This window comes from Heterodontus francisci, chromosome 12 (genome assembly GCF_036365525.1).
Source record: "Heterodontus francisci isolate sHetFra1 chromosome 12, sHetFra1.hap1, whole genome shotgun sequence".
In the NCBI taxonomy this organism is placed as follows: Eukaryota; Metazoa; Chordata; class Chondrichthyes; order Heterodontiformes; family Heterodontidae; genus Heterodontus; species Heterodontus francisci.
Genome location: NC_090382.1, coordinates 35,468,968 through 35,484,903, shown reverse-complemented (window position 1 = coordinate 35,484,903; position 15,936 = coordinate 35,468,968). Strand labels below are relative to the sequence as shown.

The following is a 15,936-nucleotide window of genomic DNA, read 5'->3' as shown; positions in this document are numbered from 1 at the left end:
GATTTCTGTCAAGGTCCCAGCAATTTCTTCCCTTGCCTCCCTCAGTATTCTAGGGTAGATCCCATCAGGCCATGGGGATTTATCTACCTTAATGCTTTGCAAGACACCCAACACCTCCTCTTTTTTGATAATGAGATGACTGAGACTATCCGCACTCCCTTCCCTAGGCTCATCATCCACCAAGTCCTTCTCCTTGGTGAATACTGATGCAAAGTACTCATTTAGCACCTCGCCCATTTCCTCTGGCTCCACGCATAGATTCCCATCTCTGTCCTTGAGTGGGCCAATCCTTTCCCTTTTTTTTATTTCCAAAATATACTTTATTCATAAAAATCTGTAAAAATTACATTCCCAAACAGTTTAAAACAGCATCAAGTCAAAAAATACAAACAGTGCAAAGATGATCAGTTTCCTTCAATACAATCATGAGTTGCCTCACAACCCTTCCATTTCATTGTCATGCCATATACATTTTTACATTTACAGCACACAAAGTTTTCCCGATACAGTTCGAGGGGTTTCCCATGGATCCAGCCCCTCAGTTCAGCCTGGTGGGGGGAACCTTACACTGTGGTCTTTCCCCATTGAGCCTTTGCTGCGGCTGCCCCAAGCTTTAGTGCGTCCCTCAGCACGTAGTCCTGGACCTTGGAATGTGCCAGTCTGCAACATTCGGTGGTGGACAACTCTTTGCGTTGGAAGACCAGCAAGTTTTGGGCAGACCAAAGGGCGTCTTTCACCGAACTGATAGTCCTCCAGCAGCAGTTGATGTTTGTCTCGGTGTGCGTCCCTGGGAACAGCCCGTAGAGCACAGACTCCTGTGTTACAGAGCTGCTTGGGATGAACCTCGACAAAAACCACTGCATCTCTTTCCACACCTGCTTTGCGAAGACACATTCCAGGAGGAAGTGGGCAACCGTCTCTTCCCCACCACAGCCACCGCGGGGGCATTGTGCGGAGGGGGCGAGACTTCGGGTGTGCATGAAGGATCTGACGGGGAGGGTCCTTCTCACCACCAGCCAAGCTACGTCTTGGTGCTTGTTTGAAAGTTCTGGTGATGAGGCATTCCGCCAAATGACTTTGACAGTCTGCTCGGGGAACCATCTGACAGGGTCCACCGTCTCCTTTTCCCGTAGGGCCTTGAGGACATTCCGTGCAGACCACTGCCTGATGGACCGGTGGTCAAAGGTGTTTTCCCGCAGAAACTGCTCCACGAAGGATAGGTGGTACGGCACGGCCCAACTGCATGGAGCGTTCCACGGCAATGTGACCAGGCCCATCCTTCGCAACACCGGGGACAGATAGAACCTCAGCACGTAGTTACACTTGGAGTTTGCGTACTGGAGGTCTACACACAGCTTGATGCAGCCGCACACGAAGGTGGTCATCAGGATGAGGGCCACATTGGGTACATTTTTCCCGCCCTTATCCAGAGATTTGAACATCGTGTCCCTCCGGAACAGGCCAACCCTTTCCCTGGTTACCCTCTTGCTCTTTATATATGTATCCAGAGATTTGAACATCGTGTCCCTCCGGAACAGGCCAACCCTTTCCCTGGTTACCCTCTTGCTCTTTATATATGGATAAAAAGCCTTGGGAGTTTCCTTAATCCTGTTTGCAAATGACTTTTCATGACGCCTTTTAGTCCTCCTAACTCCTTGCTTAAGTTCCTTCCTACTGTCTTTATATTCCTCAAGTGCTTCATCTGTTCCTTGCCTTCCAGCCCTTACAAATGCTTCCTTTTTCTTTTTGACTAGGCTCACAATATCTCGCGTTATCCAAGCTTCCCGAAACTTGCCAAACTTGTCTTTCTTCCTCACAGGAACATGCTGGTCCTGGATTCTAATCAGCTGACGTTTGAAAGACTCCCACATGTCAGATGTTGATTTACCCTCAAACAGCCGCCCCCAATCTAAATTCTTCAGTTCCTGCCTAATATTGTTATAATTAGCCTTCCCCCAATTTAGCACCTTCACCCAAGGACGACTCTTATCCTTATCCACAAGTACCTTAAAACTTATGGAATTATGGTCACTGCTCCTGAAATGCTCCCCCACTGAAACTTCAACCACCTGGCCGGGCTCATTCCCCAATACCAGGTCCAGAATGGCCCCATCCCTAGTTGGACTATCTACATATTGTTTCAAGAAGCCCTCCTGGATGCTCCTCACAAATTGTGCCCCATCCAAGCCCCTAGCACTAAGTGAGTCCCAGTCAATATTGGGGAAGTTAAAATCAGGCCGGCAGCTGTAAAAGTCCAAAAGCTGCATGAAAATAAGGTTCACGGCCTCATTGTCATATTTAAATCTGCACCCCTCCTCCTGGGATCAGGTTGCTCACCTGACCACCTTCCAGTTTCACTTAAAGGCAGAAATGGGTGGGTTGGAGGTGGGTTTGGGTCAGGAAGCAGATTTCCAACACTTTTTTAACCCCCACCACCCAAACCCATCTGTTTTTTGAGGTTGAAGTTCAACCCAGTGTGATATTTTGATTATTTTCCATAATTGAGGAGCGTCAACAATTGATTTCTCTTACTGGCAAAATCTTCTACTGTTTATTCCTATATTTTATATAAAAGACACAGTTGTTGAATTGAAGATATGCCTGTCTCAATAAAGGATTTTCAGTCTGCCTTCCTTGAACAGGGGAGAACATATGTGACAGAACATAGGATATTTCAGTAGCTGATATATAGAGCAAGGGTTCTCAGTTATGCTGGTTCATCTACTGCGCAATAAAAATGAGCACCCCAAATCCCTAATATCAGCTCCTATTTTAGGAGTGAGTGGCAATGATGAACCTGAAAGAATATGTAATGCAAAACCTGAAAATTGTGACAGCATCCGTAATGGGAAACTGTGCCAATCACAAGAACTGGGCCATTTTTGCTGTAATGACTGGTGCTAGATGACATTATAACAGTCTTGATGAGAAGCAGAGTTAACGTTTCAGGTCAGTGAGCTTTCATCATGTTCTGATGAAAAGTCACTGACCTGAAACGTTAACTCTGCTTCTCTCTCCACAGATGCTGCCAGACCTGCTGAGTATTTGCAGGACTTTTTGTTTTTATTTCAGATTTCCAGCATCTGCAGTATTTTGCTTTTATTTATAACAATCTTGATGGTCCAGTACTCATGCATGATCCATGAGCATTGGCAAGCTATTCGACTACTAGAATATCACAGTCAAACCAAATTTTCTCTTCATGCAACACCAAATAGGCATGATCAAAATCAGCACAGACAGAGGAATTACCTCAGCTACTCACCAAATAAACACCAACAATGCTACTGTCAACAGCATTGGGTAAGGTAGTCAATGTGGGGTCAATTTTCAAGTAGCACCCAAAACAGTCCCTTTACTTACTGCTGGTCAGGCTACTGAAGACCTGATACAACCGTGCCCACCTATTTATACCTGAAATTTGCAATTGGAGTCCATAATTAGTGTAGGACCCTGATTTGCATATGTAAGCGGTGTAATGCCTGTTTCAGGCAGTTGGATTTTTCACCAACAGGCCCAACTAAAAATTGCATCAGGTGGGCCTTGGGTGTTCAAGGGGTGGTGGAGATGCCCTCCTGTACCCTGCCCTCCAACTACCTCGCCAATTTCAATTGCTGGCCGCCAAATTTTTTAGGCACAAAATGGGGGTTGGAATTTTAAAATCGCCCCCATGTCTTGGTAGTCTTGCTAAATTCAGCATATAAAATAGAACGATACATTGTAATGAGATAATCCGGAATGTTGGAAGTGGTTTCTGCTAGGGAAAATACTTCACTGGAAATTCTTCATTTCTCCTGCAAAACAATAGTAAGCATAGATAAGCTCTTCATTTGAAGCTCTTGGCTCATGTTGTCTGTGCCATTGGAAGTACTTGGAAGGTGAAGCTTGGGCACAAATGGATTTGCTAGGTGGGTCTAACCTATTTGTGTTGGCTCCTTGCATGCAAGACTTTGTAGCAGGCAATTTCCAGAGCTGTTGTTAGATCCTGTGCCTGTGACACCGAGATCTGCCTCTCCCCAGTTTACAGCAGCTGGTTTGCTGGAAGCAGCCTTGCCAGCCCGTGCAAACAGATGTAATGTATTTTTGCGCTGGACCATGCTGTTCTCATTTAAAAAGTGTGAACTTATAATTATCAGAATTATGCTTTTAATTATGTGGCAATTAGTCTCCTGCAATGAGCTGAGAGGAAGCATATAGAATTATTTATTGCCTTAATTCATTTCAGTCAAAATTTTGTGCAATTTTTTTTTAACCCTAGATATATCACTGGGTTGAGTAATGAAGTGGACAGCAGCTATGTAGGTTCGACAAACTGCAAAACACGGAGGAGAGGAACCATATGCTATATAACTTTGAGACCAGTGAAGAAACAAAATATAGATGAAAAGAAAAAGGAACACTTTCATTTATATAGTGCCTTTCATAACCTCAGGACATCCTAAAGTGTTTTACAGCTAACAAGTACCTTTGAAATGTAGTCACTGTTGTAATGTAGAATGTAGATCTGCATTATTAATCCTTCAATCCATCAATCCAATTTGAGCAACACTGGTATGAAGCCAATGGACAAGATGTTGGGGACGCGGGGGTGGTGGGTGGGCGGTGGTGAAGTCCAATCCTTGTACTGCCATTAACAGATTGATGCACGCCTCTCCACTGCACACAGCTGAGATCTATCATGGTTCATAGCAACCATGATCTTCCTTTTGGGGGTAGCCTTCTGGACAGACTCAGTTTTGTGAGCAGCTTAACCTTCTCAGTCACATGAGCACATTGTCACTGCAGTAATTCTTTTTTATTTGTTTTATGAGATGTGGACATCACTGGCAAGGCCAGCATTTGTTGCCCATCCCTAATTGTCCTTGAACCACCTTGAAACGTTGCAGTCCACATGGTGTAGTTACACCTATAGTGCTGTTAGCGAGGGAGGTGCTGGATTTTGATGGAACGGCGATATATTTCCAAGTCAGGATGTTATGTGGCTTGGAAGGGAACTTGCAGATCGTGGTGTTCCCATGTGTCTACTGACCTTGTCTTTCTAGGTGGAAGAGGTCACGGGTTTTGAAGGTACTGTTGAAGGAGGCGTGATGCGTTGCTGCAGTGCATCTTGTATATGATACGCACTGCTGCCGCTATGCGTCGGTGGTGGAGTGAGTGAATGTTTAAGGTGGTAAATGGGGTGCTGATTGCGGTTTCCATCACACTTCTGGCATTGTAACATCAGCAGAGTGGAAGCATTTCCAAGGAATTTCCCTCTCATGGGAAAGCAAGTAGGGAAGGGCAGGTTTGATTTTGCCAGGATTGCAGAACGGGGGCAGAGATGTCTGAAGAAATGATATTGTTACTTACTTTCCATGTTCTTTTGAAAAATTACATAAAGCACTTTATAATAGCCAGCGTTATTTTAAATATATAAAGGCTGTATTGCTGAAAATGCTGCAGTCCCTATTAAGTTTTAAACTCAATGTCAATGAGTATTGTAAAAATTATTCCAGATATCTACAGAATGATTTTGAGACTGTAACATGTTCCCCTTTATCTATTCCCCCCATTCTCAGATCTGTTAAACAATGTAATATTCTCAACCAAAAAGGCAGACTTGCTTCCTGACCTTTGTCAATTACCCTCTGAAACCAGGCTCCTGGAGTTGCACAAGAATATCCCAAGGATTGCTCTTTTCCATTTGTGAGTTTTGGCTGATATTACACCTCCCCTTTCTACCCTGCCTGGCAGTTATGTATGAAATTTCATGTCTTGTTAAAAAAGGGAAAATAATTGTAGAAAAGTGAGGGTCAATTTTAACTCAGCCTACTGGGCAGATCTAGAGTTAAAGTAGTTGTGATGAAATTACCACCCCATTCCTGCTTTGCCACCATACCTTTGACCCTGTATTCATTTTAACCCTCCACCTTTAATCCTTCTTTCCCTGGTTTGGTAGCCATTTGGTCCTCAGCCCAGTAAAGCACCCGGAAACATCTGTATGTACAGCAGCAGCATTAAGGAATGTAACAAGTTGATTTACAGTGACAGGTGAAGTCAGAGTGTAAGAGTGTGTGTTTTGTTTTTATTCGTTCCTGGGATGTGGGCTTCGCTGGATAGGCCAGCATTTATTGCTGATCCCTAATTGCCCTTGAGAAGGTAATGGTGAGCTGCCTTCTTGAACCACTGCAGTCCATGTGGGGTAGGTACACCTACAGTGCTGTTAGGAAGGGAGTTCCAGGATTTTGACCCAGCAACGGTGAAGGAACGGTGATATAGTTCCAAGTCAGGATGGTGTGTGGCTTGGAGAGGAACTTGCAGGTGGTGATGTTCCCATACGTTTGCTGCCCTTGTTCTTCTAGGGGTAGAGGTCGCGGGTTTGGAAGATGCTGTCTAAGGAGCCTTGGTGCGTTGCTGCAGTGCATCTTGTAGATGGTACACACTGCTGCCATTATGCGTTGGTGTTGGAGGAAGTGAATGTTTGTGGATGGAGTGCCAATCAAGAGGGCTACTTTGTCCTGGATGGTGTCGAGCATCTTGAGCGTTATTGGCGCTGCACCCATCCAGGCAAGTGGAGAATATTCCAACACACTCCTGACTTGTGCCTTGTAGATGGTGGACAGGCTTTGGGGAGTCAGGAGGTGACTTACTCGCCACAGGTTCCTCGCCTCTGACCTGCTCTTGTAGCCACAGTATTTATATGGTTGCTCCAGTTCAGTTTCTAGTCAATGGTGACCCCTAGGATATTGATAGTGGGGGATTCAGTGATCATGGTGCCATTGAATGTCATGGGGAGATAGTTAGATTGTCTCTTGTTGGAGATAGTCCTTGCATGGCACTTGTGTGGCATGAATGTTACTTGCCACTTATCAGTCCAAGCCTGGATATTGTCCAGATCTTGCTGTATTTATACATGGGCTGCTTTAGTATCTGAGGAGTCGCAAATGGTGCTGAACATTGTGCAATCATCAGTGAACATCCCTGCTTCTGATCTTATGATTGAAGGAAGGTCATTGATGAAGCAGCTGAAGATGGTTGGGCCTAGGACACTACCCTGAGGAACTCCTGCAGTGATGTCCTGGAGCTGAGATGATTGACCTCCAACAACCACAGCCATCTTCCTTTGCGCTAGGTACGACTCCAGCCAACGGAGAGTTTTCCCCTTGATTCCCATTGACTTCAGTTTTGCTAGAGCTTCTTGATGCCTTACTCGGTCAAATGCTTCCTTGATGTCAAGGGAAGTCACTCACCTCACCTCTGGAATTCAGCTCTTTTGTCCATGTTTTAACCAAAGCTGTAATGGGGTCAGGAGCTGAATGGCCCTTGTGGAACCCAAACTGAGTGTCAGTGAGCAGGTTATTGCTAAGCAGGTGCCACTTGATAGCACTGCCGATGACACCATCCATCACTTTACTGATGTTTGAGAGTAGACTGATGGGGCGGTAATTGGCCAGGTTGGACTTGTCCTGCTTTTTGTGTACAGGACATACCTGCAAAATTTTTCACATTGCCGGGTAGATGCCAGTGTTGTCGCTGTACTGGAACAACTTGGCTAGGGGCGCAGCAAGTTCTGGAGCACAAGTCCACAGATATTACAGTGAAGCTTATGTCACAGAGATATGTATTTCAAAAAGAGGTAGATGGAAAGATCTTTGCTACAGTAAGCTATGTTACATTCAGAGATTATATTGTGGAGGGCATGTGAAGGACAAAGTTGAGGCCAATATAGTGCCCTCATATTTCTGATACACTTTCAGCAGATGAGATTTTCCTCTCACTCCCTGCTCGGCGCATACTCAGAAAATTATCCTGAATACTCACTCGAAACATTTCATTTTATCTTTGCCAGTCAATCTTTCTTAGTATAGATACAAGATTGAATTTAATTTCACGACACAATCTGATTCTTTGCCTTTGGTTAGTGTGTTAAAAGTGAGCACATTGACTTCTTAAACTCCATTAATTGGCAATTATTGAGAGTAGAATTGCAGCTCCCAGTCGCCTGGTGTGAAAGCTGGATTTAGATCTCGAGAACAGATTGATTGTGAAAATACAGTCCGTTCTGAATCACAGAAATCACACCACGACATAAACATAATCTTCAAAATAAAAAATGAGTCACCAGCTCTGAATATCTGTTAAAACTTGACGAGGCAATAATGATCTCAGTGGTGTGGGTTTGTCACAAGTCTTGGGACCCGGATATATGTTTCCCAGATAGTGAATATGTATTGTTACAACCAGGTGAGAAAGAGGTCTAGGGTTCCCTTTCAGCCTTCACCTGGTCTTACTGTAACAGAGTTTAATTTTAAACACACCGTGTTTTTAGATCCACCGAGGTGAATCCTGGTTCACCGCTTTCCAATTATAAGGCAAAGAAACCAGCACAAACAGGCTTTCTTGGTTTAAAGAAGAAAAGTTGAAATTTCTTAAACTCTAATTCGATTGATGCCTACTGATACACGACGCGCCCACGCTAACATGCATACGTGATACACACATGCAAATAGAGACAGAAAAGAGCAAAAGAAGAGCAAAGTTTTTTAACACCCTCCATGTAGAGCTCGATACCTTCCAGCTTCTTCATGATGCAAGTATGAAAGTAATGGGCATCAAGTTCAATTGTTAGTTCACTTTGATACTGGAAAGTTCTGATGGATACTGGCTTTAGCTAGGGAATAGATTTTTGAGGCCACACTAAGAAGAAGCAAAAGGTGGTCTAGGCTTTCTTGTATCTCTTCAGTGGCGGCAAAGTCCCAAAGCAAGTTCATCTTCTGGCTTATAAGATGTATTTTCAAACAATGCTCCTTCATGGTTCAGAGATCCTAGGATGTAATGGAACAGTAAGGTTAAATATTGGTCCTGGGATCCTTCCTGTGTGCTCTAACTCACCCAATGGGTAGGGTGATCCTACCTGAACAAGCAGCGGGAAAGTTACCAATGCTTTCTGCTGGTAGGCTGCATGCAATTTAACTCAAGTAGCATCCCTACATACCTGGGTGTTGTTGAAGTTAGGCCTTCTTAATCCTCACTTCTTGCAACCTTTTCAGAAGTGCTCTGAACTTAATTATAATGGGATGTGTCTCTACGGCGAGAGTGCACAATCCATCTCAACTAAATTTAGGTGTGTTTCTCAATAGTTTATTTTGGAGATTTTTAACCATCTTGATGGGGTTTTTACTCAATGTCAGAAACCCAGCTGGCCAAGAAAATATCTTAGCCAGCCTGGTATCTTACACGTCTAGAAACCCCATCACCATGTTTAAGAATGTCCCAAACAAACTACTCAAAGATAATGCCATACCATCTAATGCTCATTGGTGTATTAAAGTACAGGTATGAGTCCATTTTTTGATTAAAAAGCATTTTTCCCACTCTTTCATTGCTTATGACTTAAGAATGTAAGAAAACATTGCAAAAGAAATGGTTATTTGTCATAGCAAGGCTGTTCCACAAACCATGTGCAAGCTGTCCTGTCACAGACCCTACCCCAGTTATTAAACTTCTAAGGGAACATTCCACATTTTTTTTCTTGAATTCCTCACCACATGGACGAACAAAACTCAACATTACCATACTTGTCACTCTTCTCTAAACCTTCACTGTTCCTTCGAAGGTAGGGTGTCCAGGATTGCATGGAATTTTCAAATGTTATTTTGAGTCACCTAAACAATGTTAGAATAAAATTGTCGTTTTGATTTATAATAGAATACCCTCAAGATGCCTCCTATGTTTAAGTAACATTATGATAACAGCTTCACATTGCCTGAAAACTCTCATAGAGTTATACAGCACAGAACAGGCCCTTCGGCCCACGGCCATTAAGCACCTAACTCTTCTAATCCCATTTTCCACTCAGTGATTGGTAAATATTCGCCCTCAAATTGTTTCTTGTAGGGATGGCAACTCTTCATCAAATAAATGTTTTCAATTTCCTGTTCCAATGTGTCTAACTCTACATTTATCCAGCAGCTCACATTCAGCCACACAGTTCATACTCGTACTGTACCAATTCCCTTCTGCTTGCAGGTATCATCATTTCTTTTAAATACAGCCCCTTTGAGAAAATGCTGAACAAGTTTTACATGACTGCTTGCTTCCCTAAATTAAATATTCCTCCCCCTGCTTTTGATCACTTGTATCTCCTTCAATTCCTCAATTCTTCCAACCCCTCATGCCTCTGTTCTTCCTTAATCCTCTGTGATAACTCGGATCACCCTTGCCTCCATCTGATGCCTCTATTTCTCAAAATCCTCTCCTGCCTCCAGTGCTCTCCCTATATCTGCAATTCCCCTCATGCCTTTTACAGAAATCTGATTCCCTACAAAGCTTAATACATGTCTCCTATCCTTTCAGTGCTTGCCCATGCATTGATCCCATTATGCCACTCATGGTTCTGATTCTTTCATACTACTCCAAGAGACTGATCCTTTCTTGCCCCCTCTTGCATTAGATTCCTCTGAGATGAAGCTCTGATCTTCATCATGCCTTTTCCATGTCTGTCATTCTTTCTTGTCCCTGGCTGCACTTACGTCTTGGTTTCCCTCATTGGTCTTCCATGCCGCTTATCCATTTCATGCTTACCTTCCTCATTGCTCTTCCATGCCATTAACGTCCTTCAGGCCCCTCCATGCACTGAATAAACATTGTGTTCCACAGTCATGTTTCTCTTCCTGTTGTTCCATATTTTCCTTAAAAATCTGTGTTTCAATACATGCCTACCTCACATGCCTCTGATATTCAATATTTCCCTCTATCTCTAATTCCCCTTAGATTCCCCTTCAGGTCTCTGACCTCCCTCGAGCTTTCTCCATACCTCTGATTCGTAATTTGCTTTTGATCCTGTGTCCCTGATGTCTTACTGGTCATCTTCCATGCCTCCTCATGCCCCTTCAAGTCCTTTACATTTCCCTTCTGCTTCTCCTTCCCCACCAGTTTCTAATTCTGATCATACCTCAACTCCTCTTGTACCTCCATGTGCCACTGTTACTGCTTATCACATAAAGATCAACTTTTGCGTATGTCACCATTTATGTGTGGCTTTCACTGACAACAATGTGGAGTAGCTTACAGGTAAAGTATTTCACTTGTATCTCACTAAGTTTAACATATAGACATGCCGAGGCCCTCAGTGTGTGTAAATCCTGGGAAAATTGAAATTTTTTAAATAAAATGTTTGGTAGTTGATGCAGTGAAATCATAGGTCAAAAGACCCAAATTCCACTTGCACCCCATAAAACCCTTCCAAATATGTTGAACTTTACTGCTGTATGGCAGCATTATCTCAGAGTGTGCAAAGTAAAAACAATCCTTTGGATCCTGATTTCACTAAAAACAATCAGGTGAAATTCTAAAAGGCAATTAAAGAAGAGCAAAAGGTGGGAGTGTTCAGGAATGTTTTACATTTACACAGCTGTTACCATCCTGTGTTCATTCTTAGGAATAGATCCAATATTTTTTTGTCACTAATGGTAGTAGTTGCTTCGCTTGAAGTTGTTTGAGAAACATCACTTAGGGTCAATGGGCACGAAAGTTAAGTTTTGAAAAATGATCTGGCCAAAGAATAGGCTTCATTGGTAAGAAACAAACCAGGACATGGCCTGCTGGGATCAGATCCAGAGATATGTGAGTAGACAGCTATGAATTTAGTAAGCTAAATGTTAGGAGGTGGTAACAGTGAATGCAGGTACACTTTGAGAGAGAGCTGCATTCAGTAAAAACTTCATTATGACGAGCAAACTTTGGTTTACAAAACAAAATCTAAATTGAAGTCCCAGCCCATTTCATAACATCATCGGGACATGGCCAGCTTTAATGCGCCATTAACTTTAAAAAATGCTCCCTTTTGGTGTTTCCAGTGTCAATGTGGACTCAGGGGTGACAGTTTGGTGAGAAAGGTTGGCACTTCCACAAGCCATGTGGTAGGCTCAAGAAGTCAGAATATCCCCGTACATTGATGTGCAGAGCACCATTTTCTTTATCAATTTTTTTTGGTGAATTTATGCTCACCAAGATGAAAGATGTTAGCATTTAGGAATGAATGGTTTACCATTCTGTCTGGTTCTCTCAATTCAGGGGCAGCATGAATAAAGACAGAAACAAAGGAAGAGCAAGCTGGCATTAATGTACCACTTTTTACGTTCTCAGGACTTTTCAAACCAGTTCACAGTGTGTAAATTATTTTTGATGCATAAGCGATGGTTCTTAGAAAAATGCACCACCAATTTATGTACAGCAACGTCCAACAAACAGCAATGAAATAAATGATCAGATAATTTGTCAGGAATTTCCTGATCGGTCGCAGTAACTTCAGTGAACATTCAGTGGAAAATCTGGATACAATCCATAAATAGGGTTTCCACCATAATTACAGTGGCTTAGTAGTAGAACCCCAGAACTAGGAAAACTCCTCTGTTCATCATTTAACATTGCTAGGGATCTTTTCCATTCATCTGAGAAGGTAATGAAGGCAAAGGCTTCATTGGCACCAATGTGGCACTCCTTCAGTAGGGCACTGAAATCTCAGCTTAGATTATGTGTTTACATCCCGGAGTAGGGTCATGACCTTCTGATTCAGAGGTGAGAGTGAGTGAGTCAAAATGCCACATAAAAGAAAAATGTGAAATACTGGAATCTGAAAAGAAAATGCTTATCTATCAAAATCTGAAAGCGGAAGATGAAGAAAGATTAACGTTTTAGGTGCAATCCCTCAGCAGAACTGATGAAATGTTAAACCTTCCTTTCTCCTTCAGGTAATAGCGGATGTTTCGATTCGTGAATGGAGTCTTGATCAAGTAGATTGCTTTGTCCTGCATGGTGTTGAGCTTCTTGAGTGTCATTGCAGCTGCATCCATCCAGGCAAGTGGAGAGTATTCCATCACACTCCTGACTTGTGTCTTGTTGCCAATGGAAAAGCTTGGGAAATTAGGAGGTGAGCCGCTTACTGCAGAATACCCAGCCTCTGGCCTGCTCTAGCAGGCACTACATTTATGTGGCTGGTCTAATTGAGTCACTGGCCAATGGTGACACCCAGGATGTTGATGCTGGGATATTTGGTTGTGGTAATGCCATCGAATGTCAAGGGGAGTTGGTTAGGCTCTCCCTTATTGGAGATGGTCATTGCCCAGTACTTGTTTAGTGTGAATGTTAGTTGCCACATATGAGCCCAAGTCTGGATGTTGTTCAGATCTTGCTGCATGTGGGCATGAGCTGCTTCATTAACTGAGGACTAGCCAATCATGTTGAACGCTGTGCAATCATCACTGTGCAAGTCGTGCTTCTCAGTTCCAGTTTTTGAAGTGGTTAAATTCAATAATTTCAATTAACATCGTCAAGATTAGGCATAAACTAGGCAGAGTTAATCAGTGAGCAGTAAATTAGTGCATTTACCTTGCACAGCTACCGAAACAACTTTAATTTTGGGATGTTCAAAAATATGTCCGCATTTCAGATTATCATTATCCAATTCCTGATGTACTGTATTTGTATTTATGCTATGGTTTATTTATGAAAATATTATTTTTGATTACATTGTACAATACACTTGTTTTAAAAACACACTACAAGCATTATGAGCATTTGTTTTTATTTTGTTATTTTGCAAATGAATTGGCACTATCAAAGCCACATTGCATGTACAGAATGTTAGAAAATTAGTACCTACCAGTGGAAAGTTAAAGTGCAGTGCAGCAAAAGATATATTATTGAAAGCTGAATGGTAACTATGTGTGCTTATTACCTAAAAACTGTCTAAGCTCGCAACATTACTCCCAAGAATTGGAATAGTTGTCCCTCTATTCTTGGGTCAGATTTATAGACCTTTGACACAGGGAAACAATGAGCTTTACAAATTTTAAAATAGTTAATATAAAGTGTTACTGTTAAGCATCTAAATTTGTGTTGGATATGTCTATAATATGAATGACATAACACGATTATATATTTAAATAAATTAGTCCAGGAGCAATTTGTGAAAGGGCTAAATAAATTAAATTCTAGCCCTTCTTAACAAATAAGCCTACGCCTATAGCATAACAGTCTGAAAAGTGTTCCTTTCTATTTGCTTTATTACATGCAAATTTCAAATATATTCTGGGTAGCGGGGGAGGGTGCAAAGTTCAAACTTATTTTTTCATTACTCCAGGATGAATGTTGCTGAAGGTGCATTATTTTTTAATAGCATGAATAATCACATTCACTCTGCTATAATTCTATGAAAGATGATGATCACTCTGCTATGATTGTATAAAAAATGATGATCAATTTGCTATAATTGTATGAAAGGTGATGATCACTGTGCTTAAGTTGTATGAAAGATGACAATCACTGCTTTAACTACGCAAGATGACGACCACTGCTTTCATTGTACGAACGACGACAACCACTGCTTTCATTGTATGGAAGATAATATTTACTCCTTTGATAACATGATGTTCACTCTCTTTTAATAGTAGAAAAGATGACGCCTTATCTCTCCTTCTCTTCTCCTTCAAAACCTCTTTTCTTATAATCTGCTATCTCTCTCCTCTCATGGATGCACTCTAATTCCCTTTCTTGCCTTTCTCTTTCATTCTTCGCCTGCCCCTCTATCTATTCTATGCTCTCTTCTTTCATAGTGTCTCTAATAGTAGCAATAGATTGGTGGTCGGCCAATCATTTCTGCATCATTGTGCTCAGTGTAATACAAAACTACAATAATTAAAATATAAATAAGTCATGCAATACGCTGGGTAGAAGATGGGATGACTTAAGTTAATTTTCTGTTACAATGTCACCTGAGCCAAGTAAAATTACTTATCATAGTCAGAATACAGAGGCATTAGTGAGAATGTAAGGCCACCTCTATGTAGTGGTGAGCCATGCAAACCAAGAAAATTCGGGTTCAATTCCCAGATGTACTGACATAGCCATTTGCAGCCTGGGTTGCATTGGGGCATTACAATTAAACTCAGCAATGCTGGTCTCAGGTTGGGAAATGTCAACTAAAGTCTCTACCCCTGGTGGAGATATGGTTTTTATGGATCTTTTACTTGAATAGACCATGGGAAGTCAATGATCAGCTCATACATGAAGTGCCACTTAGCTACACATCAAACTGTATCTTGGCATGAGGAAGAATCTTCAGGGGAGGAGAAGTTAATTGTTGTCACCTGTTACGACCAGGTGAGAAAGGTGTCTAGGGGTCCCTTTCAGCCTTCACCTGGTCTTACTGCAACAGGATTTAATTTTTAAACACACCATGTTTTGAGCTCCCCCTTGGTGAATCCTTGTTCACCACTTTCCAATTATAAGGCAAAGAAATGAGCATAAACAGGCTTTCTTAGGTTTAAAGAAGAAAAATGAAATTTATTAAAACTTAAACTCTAATTCGGTTAATGCCTATTGATACACTTCCTCAAAAGGCAGTGGAAGCAGAATCTTTAAATATTTTAAGGCAGATGTAGACAGATTCTTGATAAGCCAGGAGGTGGAAGGTTATTGGGGCTAGGTGGAAATGTGGAGTAATCAGTTCAGCCATGAACTTATTGAATGCCGGAGCAGGCTTCAGGGGTCGAATGGCCTACTCCTGCTCCTAATTCGTATGTTTGTATGTTCGTACACGCCGCACCCCACACCAGCATGCATATGCGATACACACATGCAAATAGAGACAGAAAAGAGCAGAAGAAAAATAGCGGAGAGGTTTGAGTCAATCTCTGAAGAGGGGTTTTTCGTTGGGGCCCAGTATTCTTTTTAAACCTGGTTCACTGTAGGAGACTTTTCCCTCTTGGGGTTCATATGTCTTCAGTGGTTTCCGAAGCCGGTGAGAGAGATGAGAGCAGACAGGAGAGGCTGTGGCAAGCCAGCCATGAGAGATCTTTTCAGTCCTGGAGCAAACAGCTTTCTGAGTTCAAATTCTCTGTGGCGTGTTCAAAAAAACTCCAACAGCCGGTTAGTATATGACTAAACTGGTCTGGC

The 15,936-nt window shown here is 42.2% G+C and overlaps 1 protein-coding gene across 7 annotated transcripts in view; it reads left to right on the top strand.

The window, feature by feature from the left end:
• Positions 1-15,936, top strand: part of LOC137375816 (uncharacterized) — a 59,843-nt gene that overhangs the window by 17,437 nt on the left and 26,470 nt on the right. For 5 of the 7 annotated variants that reach the window (XM_068043308.1, XM_068043311.1, XM_068043309.1 and 2 more), the window contains exon 2: positions 12,732-12,837. The gene's annotated coding sequence lies outside the window, so the exon portion shown is untranslated. Of the gene's footprint in view, positions 1-5,402; positions 5,686-12,731; positions 12,911-15,936 lie in introns of those variants that run through there. The other 2 variants (XM_068043306.1, XM_068043307.1) reach the window with 2 other exon arrangements.